The sequence below is a fragment of the Magnolia sinica genome, chromosome 4 (genome assembly GCF_029962835.1).
Source record: "Magnolia sinica isolate HGM2019 chromosome 4, MsV1, whole genome shotgun sequence".
Lineage (NCBI taxonomy): Eukaryota > Viridiplantae > Streptophyta > Magnoliopsida > Magnoliales > Magnoliaceae > Magnolia > Magnolia sinica.
The window spans coordinates 12049524-12068208 of record NC_080576.1 but is presented as its reverse complement, the minus strand read 5'-3'; the positions used below and the strand labels follow the sequence as shown (position 1 = coordinate 12068208).

The following is an 18685-nucleotide window of genomic DNA, read 5'->3' as shown; positions in this document are numbered from 1 at the left end:
GTATCATCCATTGCAGTTTTAAGTGTCGCAAAAATTAAACGACGAATGGAATCGATTGCAAAACTACGATGGTTTCAATTCGTCTCAAATAAATGATGGATTCCATCCATCACAAAAACTAAAATCCATCACTGAACTACAAAAAAAATCCTTAGATCTAAAATTTGGTGATAGATATAAGATCAGCAACGAACTTGAAATCCGCTATTGATTTTCGACTTGTTCAGAAATTAGTGAGGGATTTGGTCCATCGCTAAAATTTCTTTTTTAAAACAAGAAAAACAGTATTAAATAATCTTTTGCACCTAATAGACATTCCAAATAAAAAATTCACAAGATTGTTTAATAAGAACCCCATCCACAATATTCAAAAGATTGGTCTGAATAAGAAACTGGACTAAATATCATGTGGTTAGTCATGGGACACTAATACCATTGTGTATTTCCAAATGTGATACATTTTAACAATGTTACATTTTTCTGATTATCACAAATTGCTGCATTTTCTATAACAATTCAGATGGACAATAAGCTTACTGAATCTATGCTCTCCAAAATCCTCCCTCTCCCATTCTTAGTTGTCACAGGGTGCCACGCCTCGAAATTTGAGTACGGAGTGTACACCAGACCCAAGTTTCGAGTCATAACTCATACACAGTGTATTAACTTCATTTCATTATACAATTATTTAGAGGTAAAAGTAATATTCATTTTTACATTCCAACTAAGCCCATTCACAATCATTCATATAAAAAAATGATTTTAAGCACCAATATCCGTCCATTCTCAACATCTATAAATATTCAATCGGCATAAATTAGGCATCATTCATTAATCAATACAGTTTACCAATGAATACTTGCTACAGACATAGAACAATTGAATTAATTAAGGTCAATCAAATACTTAAAATCCTACAACTAATACCATCATTTATTATATATAAATCAGATCATTCTAACAAATAAAATTCTAATTAAATAATTATAAATGATCTAAATGCAGTCAGTTCCTCTTCTAATAGGTATGACCACATCTCACGTGCATCGTACGCCAGTTCAATCACAACTTTTGGTTCCTACGTTAAATCATTAGCTAATTACTTATCTGTATGATTTTTCCATCAATAAAAACGTAAGTTGGCCGGGCTTAGTGAGAAAACCTAGCATGGTTCATGCTTATTGAAATTAAAATATAATGAAAATAGATTATGCACAATGATATGGATGCAAATAATGTATGAATGCATCAGATGGGATCGTCCATCTGTTCGGGTTAGAGATTGTCAACCCACATCTAGCCGTTGTGTAGGCTTCCACCTTTTGGTAGGCTTGGGCATAGCCCGCATCTAGTAACTCTCTACGGGGATCAACATTTCTTTCAAGGATACCCCATAGGATCGACAATGCATTATGCAAATGCAATAAATGATGGATGATGTATGAACGCATCATTTTCATAACTACCATAATTACTTATCTTGATTAGAACATTCATATATGAATTTAATGTACAATTATTATAATTCATGCACTTGGCACATATTAGCATGTGATTTCCTGTAGCATACAACATCATAATAAAACACTCAAATAAGTACAATCAAACGAACCATCATAAACAATTTATTTTAATTTCGATGAATCATGAGGCACGTTAGGTTACTCACTTGAGTCTAGCAGTATAGAATCCATAATGTAATCAAGCTGGTTTGAATTCAGAAATCTTATTAATTATATCCACGAGATCGTTATTCATCTAGTTATATTACACAATGGGGCCCACCTTTGATTAACATCCTAGTTGGGCAAACCCTAAATGACCGAATAATTGAAATTCCATATATAATATATTTATTAAATTCAATTATCAAAATTTAGATTTTCTTTTTAAGATTCTGAAATTGAATGGCAAATGATTGATCAGGGTGACCCATCGGATGATTGGATTATCTAGATTTTTGAAATCTTTGCATATTTTGACTTTACACACTGGATAAATGGTGTGGATCTAATCACACATACACCGATGGCCTATCTCGACCTTCTACGCCAAGTGATACCAATAATTGCACAGAAATCTGAGCTTTCCTTATTAAACACTTTCAGATCTGATTAGTGTAGCCCATCCGATAGTCAAATTGATTTGGAAGTTATGGCCCTTGTATATTTTGGCATTATGGATCGTATGATCAGTGCAGATTTAATCTTATTTGACCAAATGTATACCAATCAATCTTTATAATAAAAAATTTCACATTAAATTTTAGACTTTCATCATCTTTGCATCGTATATACCCACAAATCATTGCAATGAATGTGTGGCTAATCTACACCGTTTATTGTATAGATCGAGTCAAATTATATTTTATGCATAAAAATTAATGAAAAAATGGATAATAAACTTACTAGATCTAAGCTTTCCAAAATCATCTCTCTTCCCTTCTTAGTTGTGGCAATGTGTCTTTTTGTTAATATCTTTTTTTTTAAATGAAAAAGATGTACATCCATTCGGGCGAGCCCCAACAAAAAGATTTGGGCCTTGCTATTGTATACAAGGACACCCTTAGACCTAAGAACAAGCCATCCCCAGGAGCGAACCAAGACAAACCAGGGGAAGAAGCCCGGGTAAAGATGTCAGCCCCTACCCACCCAAGCCAATGGGATCAAACGCACAGGATACCCAGGCCCGCTTGGTTGAGAACCAAGGAGCCCCTTACACTTCTTGGCAATTCGGACCGGGATCTATAGAGCTTGTTCCCACACCCTTCACTAGTCATCCTAGCCAGAGCATCAACCACAAAATTGCCCTCACGAAAATATGCCTGAAAGAGATTGTGAGGGATCGGCTGATATGGTGGATGGCCCCCATCCTATACCATATGTTCCAGGGGCAATGAGCCAAATGATTGGAAGCTGCCTCCACAACAAGCTTTGAATCAGATTCAACATTGATGTTCGAGAAGCCCAGCTTGCTGCATAAGACTATACCATCAAGCATTGCATAGGGCCTTCGCAATCGTGTTCGAGGCGAGGCCGTAATACCTATGAAAAGCAAAAATCAACCAGCCCTGAGCGTCCCTGCAAACTCCATCACCACCGCTCTCACCTGGGTTCCCTCGGGAAGATCCGTCAACATTTAACTTGATCCGGTGCCGGCTAGGTCTGAGCCACTTGTCTAACAGGGGTTTAACACCTGGAATCACCCTAGACGCGAAGAGCATGAATGATAGCAGAAATCTTGAGGGAATGGGATTCATTGTCAGGCATCGGGTTTCCAACTTCCTGTAGCCATCTGGAAACTCAGGTAATGATCTTGCAAGCAGACATCTTAACACCTTCAAAGCGAGCAGCATTGCGGCTCAACCAAAGCTCCCAGTAGATGAAGGAGGGGGTCAGACCAAGTAACACCTTGAGACGAGATGAGGTGGACGCTTGGGGATGGACTGCTTGGGGATGAATGGAACATCAAAGATCCACGAGAAATGCAACCAGACTGCAGCGGCTGTAATCCCCAAACAGAGGAGATGATCAGCGTGTTCAACATTGTGGGTAAGGTGGTGTTGCTGCTGCGTGGTCGGCGAGGGCTGCGGTTGGATAGGACTGATTGGCAACTGCTGAGGAGAAAAGCCAGTATCACTGACAGGGAGATCTCGGGCCAAGGGTGAGGGAGGACGGGAGGTTGAAACAGGCCCACCGATTGGAGGCTGAGGCGGGACGGAGCTTGCAGGGGAGGGAGTGAACAAGAGCCCCTGATTAGCGTCACCAGTAGGAGTATCCCATCTTGCAACCTGATCAGCATCACTTGAAGGAGTATGGGATGCCACCGCTGGCTCTTCCTCGCAGCTGCAATATTCGTACCTGGATGCCAAACTGACACCTGCATATTGGACAATAACAACCACTGGGACAGAATTCTGCATAATTTTCCACAGGAACATCCCAATCTTCGGTAGAAGAAACTTGTTTCAGGCCCACACTGTTGAACAGAGCCTAGGGCAATGATGCCTAATGTCGTGCTAAGCCGACTTCAGCGTGAACCTTCCCGACTCTGACAGGTCCCACACCAAAATGTCCTCCTGTTAGACAGAACGACCGGATTGTCTCTCATAGGTTGAATGGTTAGAGGAGGGAGGATGCCCTGGATGTTAAGCAGGCTGAATCTGCTGGAAGGGGAGAAGAAATCCTTCACCGAAGCGTCCTTGAGATGAAGTGGGATAGGGCCTAACACCAAACCAACTAAGAACCCATCCCCAGTCCAGTTTTGTGTCCAAATTTTGATATTTCCCTCGCCGATGAACCACTTGGAATGAGAGATAGCAAATAGTAAATTCTTGAGGATATCCTTCCATACAGTTGAGTTCGCCGCTGAATTCATGCCCCTGGAGTGAATAAATTTGCCAATGTACTTCGCCGACATGAGTCTCGCCCATTATGACCTCCCTTCGAGAAGATTTCTACCTTATTTAATTCTGAATGCTCGCATCACATCCTCCATGCTCCTAATACCAAGCCCTCCTTCAGAAAGAGGGAGACAAATCTTCGACCAGCTCAACCAATGTTTCTTCTTTTTCCCATCCGCATTCCCCCAAAAGAAATTGGCCAGCCCCGATTCCAGAGTCTTACAAACCGCTTTGGGTATGTTCACTGCTGACATGATGTGGATAGGGATACTGGACAAAACATGTTTGATGAGAACCACTCTAGAAGCCGGGTTGAGGATTCTAGTTTTCCATCCCTCATTCTGCGAAGGATCTTCTGGGCTAACAACATCATGAGCAGGGCCCGAACCTTACTTTTGTTTAGAGGGATGCCCAGGTATGTACATGGAAGGGTGGCCTGCTTGAAGCCCGTCAAAATCCTGATTTTTCAAACTTTGGTTGGAGATGCATTCTTTTTTTTTTTTTTCAAAAATATGCCTTTAATTCCATTAACTAAAGAGCTTTACAGCGAAGGAGCTTCGGGCAGCCCTGGGACAAAAAAACAGGGCCGCCTATCGTATAGGCAGTCACAGACGACCACCAAACAGACAAAACACAAAACATCTTTACAACTTCACACGGGTATCTCTAATAGCACCTAAACCGACCTTATCTAGAAACAGAAGGCCGCAAATGAGAAATCACAACTGACGCCTGAACCCCGCTAGCCTCCCTAGCCATGCCGTCAACCGGGCCATTCCCTTCCTTGGAATTAGCGAGAAGATAAAAGAGGCTATCCGGCCCAAGTTCTTGATCCTAGATACCCAAGGCTTCCATTTCCAAGAGGTGGTGGAGTTCCAAGATGGCAGGCCCGCCGCGATCATGGAATCGGTTTCAACTACAATTCTAGAAAACCTTCTTTCCAGACAGAGGACAATACCATCATATATAGCCCGAAGCTCCGCTCTATTGTTCGAACCCACCCCATAGGCAGACGAGAAAGCAAAGACAAAGCTGTCATCATCCCTTCTGCAAATTCTGCCTCCTCCAAAAAAGCTCGGATTACCACGCGCCGATCCATCCACATTTAGTTTCACCCATCCCGTAGCTGGCTTTGTCCAAGTGACCATCTGCCTGGTACGAACCTGTCTGGGCTGGTACTCGGTAACTAAACCTGCCACGTCTAACTACTTGAGGCAATCCAGGTGATCCTCCAAAATATGCATAGCCCACCATTTTATCCTAGCAATGGAAGGGATAGCAGACATGGGGCGGTCATCCTTCCTCGCCCCATTCCTTGTTTGCCATAACTCCCAGAAAATGAAGATTGGGATGACTTTCCTGATGGCCGCCGCCAAACCCTGAGTCGCTGCATTTTTCCATTGCGCCAGCCTTATGTCTGTTATCCCTTCCATTGAAGATGCATTCTTAGGAACAATGAAGGAAGTTTTAGATACATTCACCTTCTACCCGGACACATTCTCATAATCTCATATAAACTTAAGAAGGGCGTGGATTGTGGCTATCTTGCCATTCAGAAACAAAATGGCATCATCAGCAAAGAATAAGTGAGTTAGAATGGGGCAATGTTGGGGAAGGTTAAACGGCTGACAAAATCCTGACGGAAAGAGATTATGGATTCCCTGACGTAGGACTTCCGCTGCCATAATGAACAGAGTAGGGGACAGGGGGTCCCCTTGTCTTAAGCCCTTGGACGAAGGAAAGAATCCAAAAGGTCTCCCATTGATGAGATTCGAGAACCAGCTCCCTATCCAAAAGGTCTTTTTCTTAATATCTAAGTTAGAGTAGAACTTCTCTTATGACACACATTAAAATAAAGGCTTATTTGAGGAATTGAGAGATATATATAAGATTAAAGGTATATATAAGAAAGAATGATTATGGATAAAGATGAGATTTTTTTTATTAAAAAAAAAAAGAAAAAGGGAAGAACGATTATGGATAGAGATAAGATAAAGATAAGATATAGATAGAGATGAGATAAAAATCATTTATTATTATTATTATTATTAAAATTGAATATTTTTTGGGCATTACAATAATTTTTTTTAACTTCTCAATTTTCTTTTTCAAAATGTCAATTATTTAACAAAATCTCAATTTTTTTTAATCTCATTTTTTTTAGCTTCATTTTTTCGATTTTTTTTAATATCCCTTTGCATATACTTGTCACAAAATAGAACACAAATACGTTTCATGCATGCACGCAATCTGCACCGTCAAATATGTGGTTCCTGTTTAGAATAGCATGCTTGCGTCCGCAGTCATAATGGAGCTGGCAGTATTTCTACACAACCTATATGGGTTTGACTTTCTAATGCCTGATTTATTTGTGACCCTCTTTTTGTACACAAGCAAATTTGCATGCAATCTAACCCATTCGTGTGGTAGACCATCCAAAATTGGGGATTTCAATGTGGATGGAGCATTTCTAGGAAGTCACACTGTTCAAGAAATCCTAACCATCCAATTAATAGCTATCAAATTGAGGGTTAAAAGTAAAATGGTGAGTAAATTTGAAGGGGGGAAAAAAAAAACAGATGGTTAGTATTATCTTCTTAGTGCAAATTTTCAGTTATTTCCCATCTACAGTCGGGTCAGTGATCTGGAAGGTAAGGATGGCCTCACAGCTATGTCATGCGTACGTTTGAATTGCCACCAACATTTTTTAAACGCTTTAAAACTGACTTACCGGTCTAGCCCTAAAGCATAAATAAATAAATAGAAAAGTCAATAAAAATTATTATCTCAATACAGGTCCTCGCTTTCTCCTCACTTGCACTAAGTTGTGTTTGCCATGGCCGGGATGAATTGAAAGACACCATAAGCAAGCGCTAGGCAAGGACTGGAAATCGGCTTAAACCAGGTCATATGGTCTGTATCGGTCGTTTAAGCTGTTTAATGTACCATTTATCGAAGAACCCTATTAGTACTATCAGGTGATACGGACTGATTTTGCACAGAAACATGATTATGAGGAAATCATAATAATATTACTTAGATTATGATCAATATATGTCTTTGCATTGTACTTTTTTCTTGCCTGCACTATCTTACAAGGGCCCATGGCTGAAAACCATGCTGAAATCTTCCATTTACAACCCATGAATGGTAGGTAAGCTTACCTTCCCCTCTAGTTCTTCCTCAAATTGCCTGTTCCTCATTTGCCAAGTCTTACCGCTTAATCCGTCCACACGGATGACTCCATGGTCCACGTCATGGCTTGTCATCCGTCAGAAGCCCACACGGGTGTTTCGCATATTTGTGGTCAGCTGCTTAGAAAGATATGTATTTCAGACAAAACTACATTTAAACCACATCAGAATCCCACTAAGTCATTTATAGATAAGGATTGAAGCCAAATTCATACAAGCCTGCCTAACTCCCTAGATAATCCTTACCTACAATTCTACATGAAGCTTAGGTGACCTTTCGCTTTCTCAATTGATTAAAACTCTTCGACGGGATTGGACTATTGTGGCGGCACCTGGTGTTGACAGTCACTCATCTTGGTCATGAAAAATCCTTATTTACTAATATAAAATAGTTGGAAATACTGTTGAAATTTGGCAGGTGGGGTTTGAAGCGTGTTTCAACATCTGCTGGTTGAATTTGGCAAGTAGGAACTGTTGGAATTGCAAACCAAAACATTTACTGCAAGTGGCTGGCTGTTCATCTTCTAATGCACAGCAAGAGTTCCCATGTAGCTGTTTTGGATGATGAAATTCTCTGTTTATTTTCTAGGAACACTAAGTGTTAGAAGCTCCTAGCAGGGGCAGTTTTGTCTTTTCACCTTACATTCAAGAGCCTAAAACTAAGCACCTTGTATCCGGTTGTAAACAAGCCAGTGAAGAAGCAATAGTAAGTGAATAGCTAGTAAGAAAAACAGCAAAACGTGAGAAGTTTGCAGCAGCAAAACAATTCAAGAAAATAAAATTTATGTTTTTCTTCTCTCTTTCTTCCTTCTGCAACAGATTTCTGAGTTGTGCTAAAGCTTTGTAAAGCATTAAAAAAATTAATAAAATAAAAAAAAGGCTTTGTAAAGCCCAGAAATTTTTGTTATCTTGAAGCAAAGAAAATATCTGGCTTATACAGCCAACAAACTGGTATCAGAGCCAAGTTCTTCTTCTACGAGAAGTTTCCAGCAGTTTCTTTTTTCATCCAAGTACATATTTTTCCAAAAAAAAAGCTGTTTAAAAAATCAAATTGCAAAGCCAAGTTCTTTTTTGAGTTCCCTGGTTGGAGATTGCCAGCAGTTTTTCAGCAAAAAAAAAAAATCAGATTGCCAGCAGTTTTTCAGCAAATAAAAAAATTTTAAAAAAACAAAAAAAACAAAAAATCAGATTTCAGAAAAAAAAAAAAAAAGAAAAAAAAAAAGAAGAAGAAGCAGATTTCAGCAGTTTTTCAGCCAAAGAAAAAAAAATCAGATTTCAGAAGTTTTTTCCAGCTAAAAAATCTGTTTTAAAAAAATCAGATCTTCTCCCTCCCTTCATTTTCAAAAAAAAAAAAAATCAGCCCTTCTTAAAAAAAATAAAAATAAAAAATATCAGATTGCTTGGGTCCTCTTGAGGCTTAGTAAAACTAAGTCGCCTAACCCATAAAGCTTGTTCAAATGGCGAGCACAATCCAACCGCAGGTTCCTAAGTTGTCAAAGGACAACTATGAAAAGTGGTGCATCCAAATGAGGGCATTGTTCGGGTTGCAAGAACTATGGGAGATCATCACCGATGGGTATGTAGAACCTACTGTGGAGGAAGAAGCCGCCTTCACCAACGAAGAAAAAACCGCTCTCAAACATCAAAGAAAGAAAGACAACAAGGCTTTGTTCCTCCTATATCAAGGGTTGGATGAATCAACCTTTGAAAAAATTGCCGAAGCGACATCAAGCAAGCAAGCTTGGGATACCATTGGCACCATCTTCAAGGGTGTTGATCAAGTGAAGCGGGTTTGCCTTTAAACACTAAGAGTCGAGTTCGAAGCGGTGCACATGAAGGAAGGTGAAAGTATCTCTAACTACTTCTCATGTCTAATTGTTATTATTAATAATTTAAAAAGAAATGGTGAAAAAGTTGAAGACGTGCGTGTCATGGAAAAGGCCTTACGATCTCTCACAATCAAGTTTGAGCATATGATTGTGGCGATCGAAGAATCAAAGGACTTAGAAAAACTGTCCATTGAAGAACTGATGGAATCGTTGCAAGTGCGTGAGCAACAAATGCAAAAGAATGCCGGTTCAATGCTTGAACATGCCTTAGAGTCTAAGTTTACTCTAAATGAATAAAAGAATGGCCATACACAACAAGGGAGTCGTGGCACTAGCAATCGTGCAAGAGACAGAGAGCGTGGATATCATTCAAGTCATCAACAAAATCACCAAAAGTTTACCAGTTTCCATGGAAGAAGAAATAGTAGAGGCCGGTTCATACATGGTCGTGGAAACATAAAGAACGTTCAATGCCACAATTGCAAGAAATTCGGCCATTATGCCTCTGAGTGTTGGTGTAAAGTGGATCAAGATAAACGATCCAACTATGCTGAAACATCACATCATGAACAAGAAGACTCCACAATCCTCCTCGCACAAGAAAAGGCATGTGAACGACCAAATGTGTGGTATCTTGACACTAGTGCAAGCAACCACATGAGTGACAATAAAGAACTGTTCGTGGAACTCACAGAAGGAGTTTGTGGCGACATGAGTTTTGGCGACTCATCAAAGGTACCCGTGATAGGCAAAGAAAAGGTTAAAATCTATCAGAAGAATAGTGAGCCAAATTACATATCTAATGTGTATTACGTACCAAACATGAAAAATAACATCCTCAGTATCGGCCAACTCCTTGAGAATGGGTATGTCATACACATGGAGAACTATTCTCTCTATAAGAGATGCTCACAGAAGACTTGTGGCTCAAGTCCAAATGGCGAAGAATCACATGTTTCCGCTCCATAGCAAGGGTGACGTCCTTTCGGAAGAACGGTCAAGAAGAGGTAATCGTGCTAATCAGCAAGGCAGAGTCTGTGAGGCTAACGAATTAAGTGTTGTCTAGTTGCCATCAGGGTAGCCGATACCTTCAATGTAGCCACCCAAAATCAGATGGGGCATGTCTTTTCTACGGGCCAGCAGGTAACTTCTCAGATTCTCCAGGACAAAGAAGGGGAGAAGGGAGGGGAACGTCATCAGGATAAGATGACCTTGCATAGCAGAGTCGAATGTGCTCCTCTTTCCCCTGTTACTGATAATTCCAGGAAGGATTGGAGGTGGGGACACCTCAGGAGAATCTCAGCAGATCTTTCATCCAGCAAGGCTAAATCAGAGGGAAGCTCGCCATGTCGTCCCAGTTAGCAAGTAGGGGGGACTTCTAGCATCCAAGAGTAATTACTTATTTCTGAGTTCCCTCAGGGAGTCGGAGGCGAGCAGATACTGTTTGCTCAATCCCACAGTTTAGAAGTGGAGCAGACTGACCAGCTTCAAGTCAATATTTCGACGAATTTCCGGCCAGGGGAGCTACATTCTGTTCAAGAACATCAGCAGTCTCAGATGATTGTTGACAAGGCTGCTACCCAGCTCAGGATTTCTAATGCAACAAATCAGCGTGGAGGGATCCTTGAGGTCAAGAAAAAGCAATGGAAAAAGAAGTCTATGGGCCTGAGTCAGTATGAAGGACCTCTAGGTAAAGGCAGAAGGATATTTGTTTCTAGCAGGAAAATGGCAAGACTGATGGAAGAAGGTGAGTGGTTCTGTCGGCTGCGGAGATTGAAGAGAAGGTCAGTCAACTCAGGATGTATTACGGATGGATAGTGCTATAATATGGAATGCCCAGGGGGTGGGTAGGAAACAAAGTGTCTATTAGCTCCTTAAGGAAGTTAGTTCGCAAGCACAGTCCTATGCTGGTAGCTATATTGGAGCCAATGGTTAGGGAAGACAAACGAATTGCAATTGGGCTCAAGTTGGGGTTTCATTCCTCTCTCTCTAATGGAGATGCGGGAGGAAAGATTTGGGTCTATTTTAAAAATCAACTCTCTATTTCCTTCCACTCTTCAACCAATTAGTTGCATTCCTTGAAAGTTTCGTTACAGGATGGCAGGACTTCAGGCCTTTTATCTATCATCTACGCAAAATGCTCTCACATTCTCAGAAGAGAGTTGTGGCAGGATTTAGGCAACATTAGTAGCACCGTGACTGGGCCATGGGCTGTGGGGGCCGACTTCAATGCGTTGTAGATGCTAGTGAAAGACGAGGAGCAAGTGTGGCAGGTAAAATCAGTATGTCTGAGTTCTCTGCAGTAATACAAAGCTCAGGGCTTCTGGATGCAGGATTTGTTGGTAATCCGTTCACATAGAGCAATAACAGAGTAGGGCTAGCTAGGATCTAGGCAAGACTGGACAGAATCCTGGTCAATGATAGGTGGGTGGTTGCATTTCCCTCCTTCAAAGTTAACCATTTGGCTTAAGTCAACTCGGATCATGCACCTCTCCTGCTTTCTTTCCCCGTCTTCCCTCAGTCGTCCATCAAACCATTCAGGTACTAGCATATGTGGTCCATGCATCAATCTTTCCATATTATGGTCAAGAAAGCATGGGAGGGATTATGTTCTTACAATTCCATGATAAATGTCCAAATAAAATTAAAGAAGACCAAGCAAATCTTATTGATATGGAATAAGGAAGTATTCGGTAATGTGTTTACCCAGATTAAAGAGGCAGAGGCTATCCTTAATCAGTTGGAAAACAGAATGCAGCAGGATGGTTCGGAGGATCTAATGCTTCAAAGCATGGCTTCTAGGAGAAAATTGGCCTAGTTAGAACTCATGGAAGAAGTTTTCTGGAAGCAAAAGGCCAGAAATTCCTAACTCCAGGCTGGTGACAGGAATACGCAACATTTTCATGCCTCAGCCCAAGAGCGCATAAGGAGAGCAACTATCACAGAGATCAAGGATAGCAATGGGGTTTCGATTTCTAATACGGCGCAAATGAAGGTAGAAGTGGTGAATTTCTTCTCCTTGCTCTTTTAGGCAAAACACTTCTCTTCTTATGATGATTTTATTTCTGCTATTCTGTCTGTGCTATCCCCTCGGGAGAATTCTGCTCTTCTAGCCCCTCCAACCCTCTCTGAGAATTTTAAGGCAATTAAATCTCTACCTATGGATAGTGCACCTGGGCCAGATGGTTTTTCGATTTCTTTCTATATTGATTGTTGACAGACTGTAGGGGAGGATATTCATAAGGCTGCCTGTTATTTGTGGAAGGGGGTCAAATGCCTAGAGCATTTTCGGCTTCTCTGATCAGTCTAGTCTTAAAGAAGCAGGCTGTTGCTACCTTTGTTGACTATCGGCCGATTAGCCTTCGTAATGTTATTTACAAGATCTTCTCAAAGCTCCTGGTGACCCGATTGAGTAAGATCCTTCCTATGTTTATATCCATGGAACAAGGGGCTTTTGCGGAAGGTAGGTCTATTACTGAAAATGTTGTTATGGCATTAGAGGCGATGCAGAACATTGATAAGAAAACTGGAGGAGGAAACCTCATTGTCAAGCTTGATCTTGAAAAAGCCTACGACAAGGTGGATTGAGTCTTTCTCAAGAAGGTGATGAGGCATTTTGGTTCTAGTGATAGATGGGTTGCTTTGATGGAAGCTAGCTGGGGAAATTGCTGGTTTTCAGTCCTTTTCAACGAGGAGCCTATAGGGTTCTTCAAATCGACTAGAGGGCTGTGCCAAGGGGAACCTCTATCCCCTGGGTTATTCATCCTTACGGCTGAGGTCTTCTCCAGGAATTTTAAGCAATTAGTGGAGAGGGGCTGGTGCAGACCGTTCAAGCTGTACCAAGGTTGTCTTATACTCTCTCACCTTTTATTTGCTGATGACACTTTACTGTTTGTGAATGGAAGCCTTGACTCCTTGCGTGCGGTTAAGGCTTTCTTGGTGGCGTTCCAAGACGCGTCTGGACAACGGATCAACTTCCAGAAAAGCAGTTTCCTATGCCTTGCCAAGATGAGCATAGGTAGAATCAGATAAACGGAAAGAGTCTTAGGATTCTCCAAAGTTAGAGCAGGGGTGCAATACGTAGGCATTCCTCTCTACAAGGGTAGAGTCTCCATGGCCTCCTTCAAAGCTTTGTTGGATAAGGTGGGTAGCAGAATCTCTGGTTGGAACACTAGATTTTTGTCGCAAGCAGGTCGGTTGACGCTTATCAAGCATGTTCTGGGCAGTATCCTTCTTCATACTATGGCTGCCACTAAATTTCCAAACAATCTAGTGGTAGAGTTAGAGCGCAAGTTTGCCCAATTTTTCTTGGGCTGGGTGGAAGGAAAGAAAAAGGTACAGTGGGTTGCTTGGAGCAAGATCTCGAGGCCGATAGAGGAAGGTGGATTAGGCATTCGAAAGCTAAAAGAGGTGCTGAAGGAGCTGCGGAGAAAAATGGCTTGGAACGTTAAATATGGGCAAAAAGATAGCCCATGGGTGTTGTATATGCGTGCTCGGCATCGGTTGGATTTGGAGGAGGGTAGAACGGTTGCCCCATCTTCCTCGGTGTCCCCCTATTGGAAGGAGGTTAGAATAGAGCTCTCAGTGATTGAAAATTCAGTTCAATGGCATATTGGGAATGGTGAGATGAATGTCCGATCCACCAATTGGACGAGGATGGGACCTCTTCAGTCTTTGGTGACCAATCCTATTCCTCAGGAGTTGTTGTCCCTTCAGGTTAAAGATTTCATTGGTTCAGCAGGTCCCTGCCCTTCTTCTTCCGTCAACCTGTTTCTGTCACAAGATCTCTTCAACTTTATAGTACACAACAGATTTGTAACTTTTGCCGATCCTCCGTCCTATTTTTGGCCGCTACATTCTTCCGGATAGTTTTCTACAAAATCGGCTTGGCACCTGGGTAGGGATTCAGGGCAAGGAAACTGGTAGAACAAGTGGATCTGGCACTTAAAAATCCCGTCGAAAATGTCACTGTTATGTTGGAGACTGTTATAGGGAGCTATTCCAGTGGACGATCAGGTACAAAGAAAAGGCATTCATCTTACATCAAGATGCTCCTGCTGTAAGATTGGTCCATCCTCCAGCCCACAAGGGGTGAGATCGATCACTACAAGGTAAGGCTCATAGCAAAGAGCTACAAACAGAAGTACGGGGTGGACTATGAAGAAGTCTTTGCACCTATTGCTCGCTATGACACAGTGAGGATAATTATCTCCCTTGCAGCCCATCACAGTTGAATGATCTACCAACTGGATGTGAAATCTACATTCCTGAATGGAATTCTGGAAGAAGAGGTCTATGTTGACTAGCCTGAAGGCTTTATTATGCAAGGGGAGGAACACAACGTGTATCGACTAAAGAAAGCCCTTTATGGGTTGAAACAAGCTCCACGTGCTTGGAATGCACGCATCGACAACTATCTTCAAGAGAACGACTTCGCCCAATGTCCATATGAGCATGCAATTTACATCAAGAAGAATGTTCATGGCGATATGCTTATAGCTTGCTTGTATGTTGATGATTTGCTGTTTATAGGAAATAACCGACCGATGTTTGATGAATTCAAGAAGGCCATATTTAAGGAGTTCGAGATGACCGACGGAAGTCTGATGTCCTTTTTTCTGGGCATTGAAGTGAAGCAACAATATGGTGGCATCTATATATCTCAGAAGAAGTATGCCAAGGAATTGCTCGAAAAGTTCAAGATGGTCGATTGCAATGCCATAAACACGCCTGTAGCAACAGGCTTAAAACTGACAAAGGACGGAGAAGGAAGAAGTGTTGACTCGACTATGTTCAAGAGTCTGATTGGAAGCCTAAGGTACCTCACAATCACAAGGTCGGATATCGTCTACAGTGTTGGCCTTCTAAGTAGGTACATGGAAACACCAGAAGAATCACACTGGCTAGCCGCAAAAAAAATCCTCAGGTACGTCAAAGGAACAATGGAATTCGGTTGAGCTTTTGGAGTGAATGGTTGTTTGACATGGTATCAGAGAGAAAGGTCTTATGTTCGAATCTCGAGAGCAACAAATATGCCTCGCTAATATATTATTCTCCCACGTGGGGGTCAAGAAAATCAGGTCCGGCCCAGGGATCGGGAAATTAAATCCGGCCTATTTATGGTGTGAGTGTCCCTCCACCTTCGTCAATATGTTCCCGTGCAGAGTTCCCACCTCGCACGTGCGGGGGGTGTTGAAGTGATAAAGTCCCTTGATATACATTGATACACCACACTCTGACAGCTTAAGCTTTTAGAGTAAATGGTTGTTTGACAGTATCTCCATGGCCTTGTGAGGGAAAAGCTAGGAAAGACTTGTCTGCACCAAACCTTGACAAACATCGTCATTCCAACTTTTGATATCAAGTGCCTCCAGCCCACCATCTTCTCCACCTATGAGGTTCTTCATCATTTCTTAGAACTGATATATTCTCCATATCTTTTCTTCTCTTTTCTTTTTTCTTTTTCCCATTTCCATTTTTTCAAGACAAGTCCTAGGGCTTTTTATGCTTAGCATAGGAAAACATCTAGTGAGAAAATCTGTCATTTTTTCATACTTTAAAAACATGAAAAAGACTCGCTCAAGTCAACTCGAGTCAACCAGATTTCACCCAGACTTGGGGAAAACTCAATCTGGTCATGACTCGATCAAAACGCCAATTCAACCCTACTTGGCACAACATGACATTATTTATATATGATATACTTTTTAATATTGAACAATACTGAAAAAAACCCTAGAAAGCTAGTATGAGTTTTCAAGAAACTCACCCGAGCTTCTGAGTAGATCACTGGACTCAACTAGAGTTCAAGTCGAGTTGAGATTTCATGCTTGTTGATGTAGGGAAGAACGTGATGAGGTCGATCACCATCTTCCTCAGGGAATAATTACTCTGAATACACGGAGCTCTATCAACTCCTCACAGAGATTCCTTGAATCCACGAGGAAAAAGAAATACATTCTAATAAAATCAAAAATAAATTAATTGATGATAAAAATGAATTTACAATAATTTAAATAGTGATATTAAATCTAGGAAGAAGTTTCAGAATCAAAGTCCAACTCAAACTCCCCCAGAAACATGCCTTACTATAAATAGTAAACTTATTATTTGTAGACGGTCATGATTTAGACTTCATGGTTTTCAGCCAAAATAGTGTCCAATTTGGCCTAACCATGTTATTCTCCTAAATTTTCAATCATTTTCATGTTGGACATGACTCATAAAACTTAAAGGATTAAAAGTTATAATTGAACTAAAACTTACTATAAATAGTAAATACGAAAATAAAATGGACTTTCGACCGTCGATGTGATGGAATCTCACAAATCGGGCATGGGCAACCCTGCCTAGCGGGTTGCTTGGCTAAAGTAGCTTCTCCTACCCCCAAAATAATATATTATATGTCAAAAAACTCATTCCGAGATACACCTGTTTTAAGGTTCTGATGGTCTAGATCACTTCCGCCTCCAATAGCGTCTCTTCGCCATGAAAGTGTCTGCAACCCGCTCTACATCATTTTTAAACTATGATGATCTTAGATATGATCCCATGCAATCACTTATTGATACTCAGTCTTATTATTTTCTTGTTTCCCTCTTCAGGTAAAATCTAGACCATCCTTGGATGCACTACTCTCGGATATCTGCATTGGTACATCTGCAGCTCCGACATACCGTCCAGCCCATCGTTTTGAAACCAAAGATTCTCAAGGCAAATTTAATCTAATTGATGGTGGTGTTGCTGCTAACAACCCGGTAAACAACCAATTCCACATGCACTTTGCATCTTAGAAACCTAAAAAACGTTCAAATATTTTCACAGGTGCTCAATGAAAAAAACTACTAAACCCTAAAACCAAGCTTTTGGACTGACTTCTCTTTTAAACCATGGTTTCATGCATTGGTTGCCATAGGTGAAGTCACAAAGGAGGTATTGAAAGGGAATCCAGATTTCTTCCTGATTAAACCCATGGATTACCGTCGATTTTTAGTTATCTCAGTTGGAACATGTTCGCCAAAGAAGGAGAACAAAAACAATGCAACCCACGCAAGCAAGTGGAGTGTTCTAGGCTGGTTGCTCAACAATGGTTCGACTCCGTTGGTGGATGTGTTCACTCAATCGAGCACAGATATGGTCGATATCCACCTGTCCGTCATTTTTCAAGCCCTCCACTCAGAATCTAACTACATTCGGATTCAAGTAAGCATGTTTACTTCCTAATTTGTAGGCATGTGGACTTGTATAAATGGTGCTTGGAATGAGAATATCTACACCATGAGCTAACCATGATGATCCCAACTGAAATATAGGATGACACGCTGAGAGAGACCATATCTTCTGTCGATGTTGCTACCAAGGAGAACTTAGAGAATCTTGTGAAGATAGGTGAGGGGTTGTTGAAGAAACCGGTTTCGAGAGTGAATTTGGAGATGGTGTTTTCAAGGCCGCGAAAATGAGGGAACGAATGAAGAAGTTCTCAGAAGGTGAATAGAAGCCCCTCACATGTTCTTATTATTAATATGAGAATGTTAATTAGTGGGACTAACCACTGTTTCATACTGTTCTTGATAGGTTTGCCAGACAGCTATCGGATGAAAGGAGGATTCGCAAAATGAGATCACCACACACCAAATCTTTCAAATCCAATGGATATTAATACATGTCGTAAATAGGCCATTAGACTAATGGGTCAGCAAACAAAGTTGTAATTCTTTTATTTTGGAAATCTTGTACTTATTTATGTACTATTCTTTTCTATAGTTCAATAAAAGGAGGTGTTTTACATGTGGGAGAAAGATTGATTGTCTGAACTGCATTAGCTCTTGGCACGCTCTGTCCCGAGTGCTCAACAAGTGGATTCAATATACCAACTAGGCATGCTCCATGAGGCAAAAATCACACTGACCAGATGATTGAATGGGTCACACAGTAGTCTGCAAATGAACGGTTAAAACTAGAAAAAGGCCAACAGTTCAGATTTGCATGGTACTGCAATAGTCCTTCAACCGGCTAGTAGCGCCTCATCGCTAACGATTTTTCTTTTATCATGGGCCATCCATTATAGGAGACATTACCTGAGCGGTTTCGATCACTAAAGGCGTTGTCTGATGTGTAGAGCTCACTTCTATGGAACTCTAGGGTTTCAACATTTGGATGTCCTTAATAAGTTCTTTCAGAAAAGGAAAGGGTCATTTGGATGGTGGTAAATGAGGCTAGTAAATCATTTATAATTTGCGTTTAGACGTCCTACAATGCTT

General features: G+C 41.1%; 1 pseudogene; it reads left to right on the top strand.

The window, feature by feature from the left end:
- The first annotated feature begins 13538 nt into the window (after positions 1-13538).
- LOC131244024 (patatin-like protein 2) lies at positions 13539-18084 on the top strand (annotated as a pseudogene).
- Positions 18085-18685: the final 601 nt, after the last annotated feature.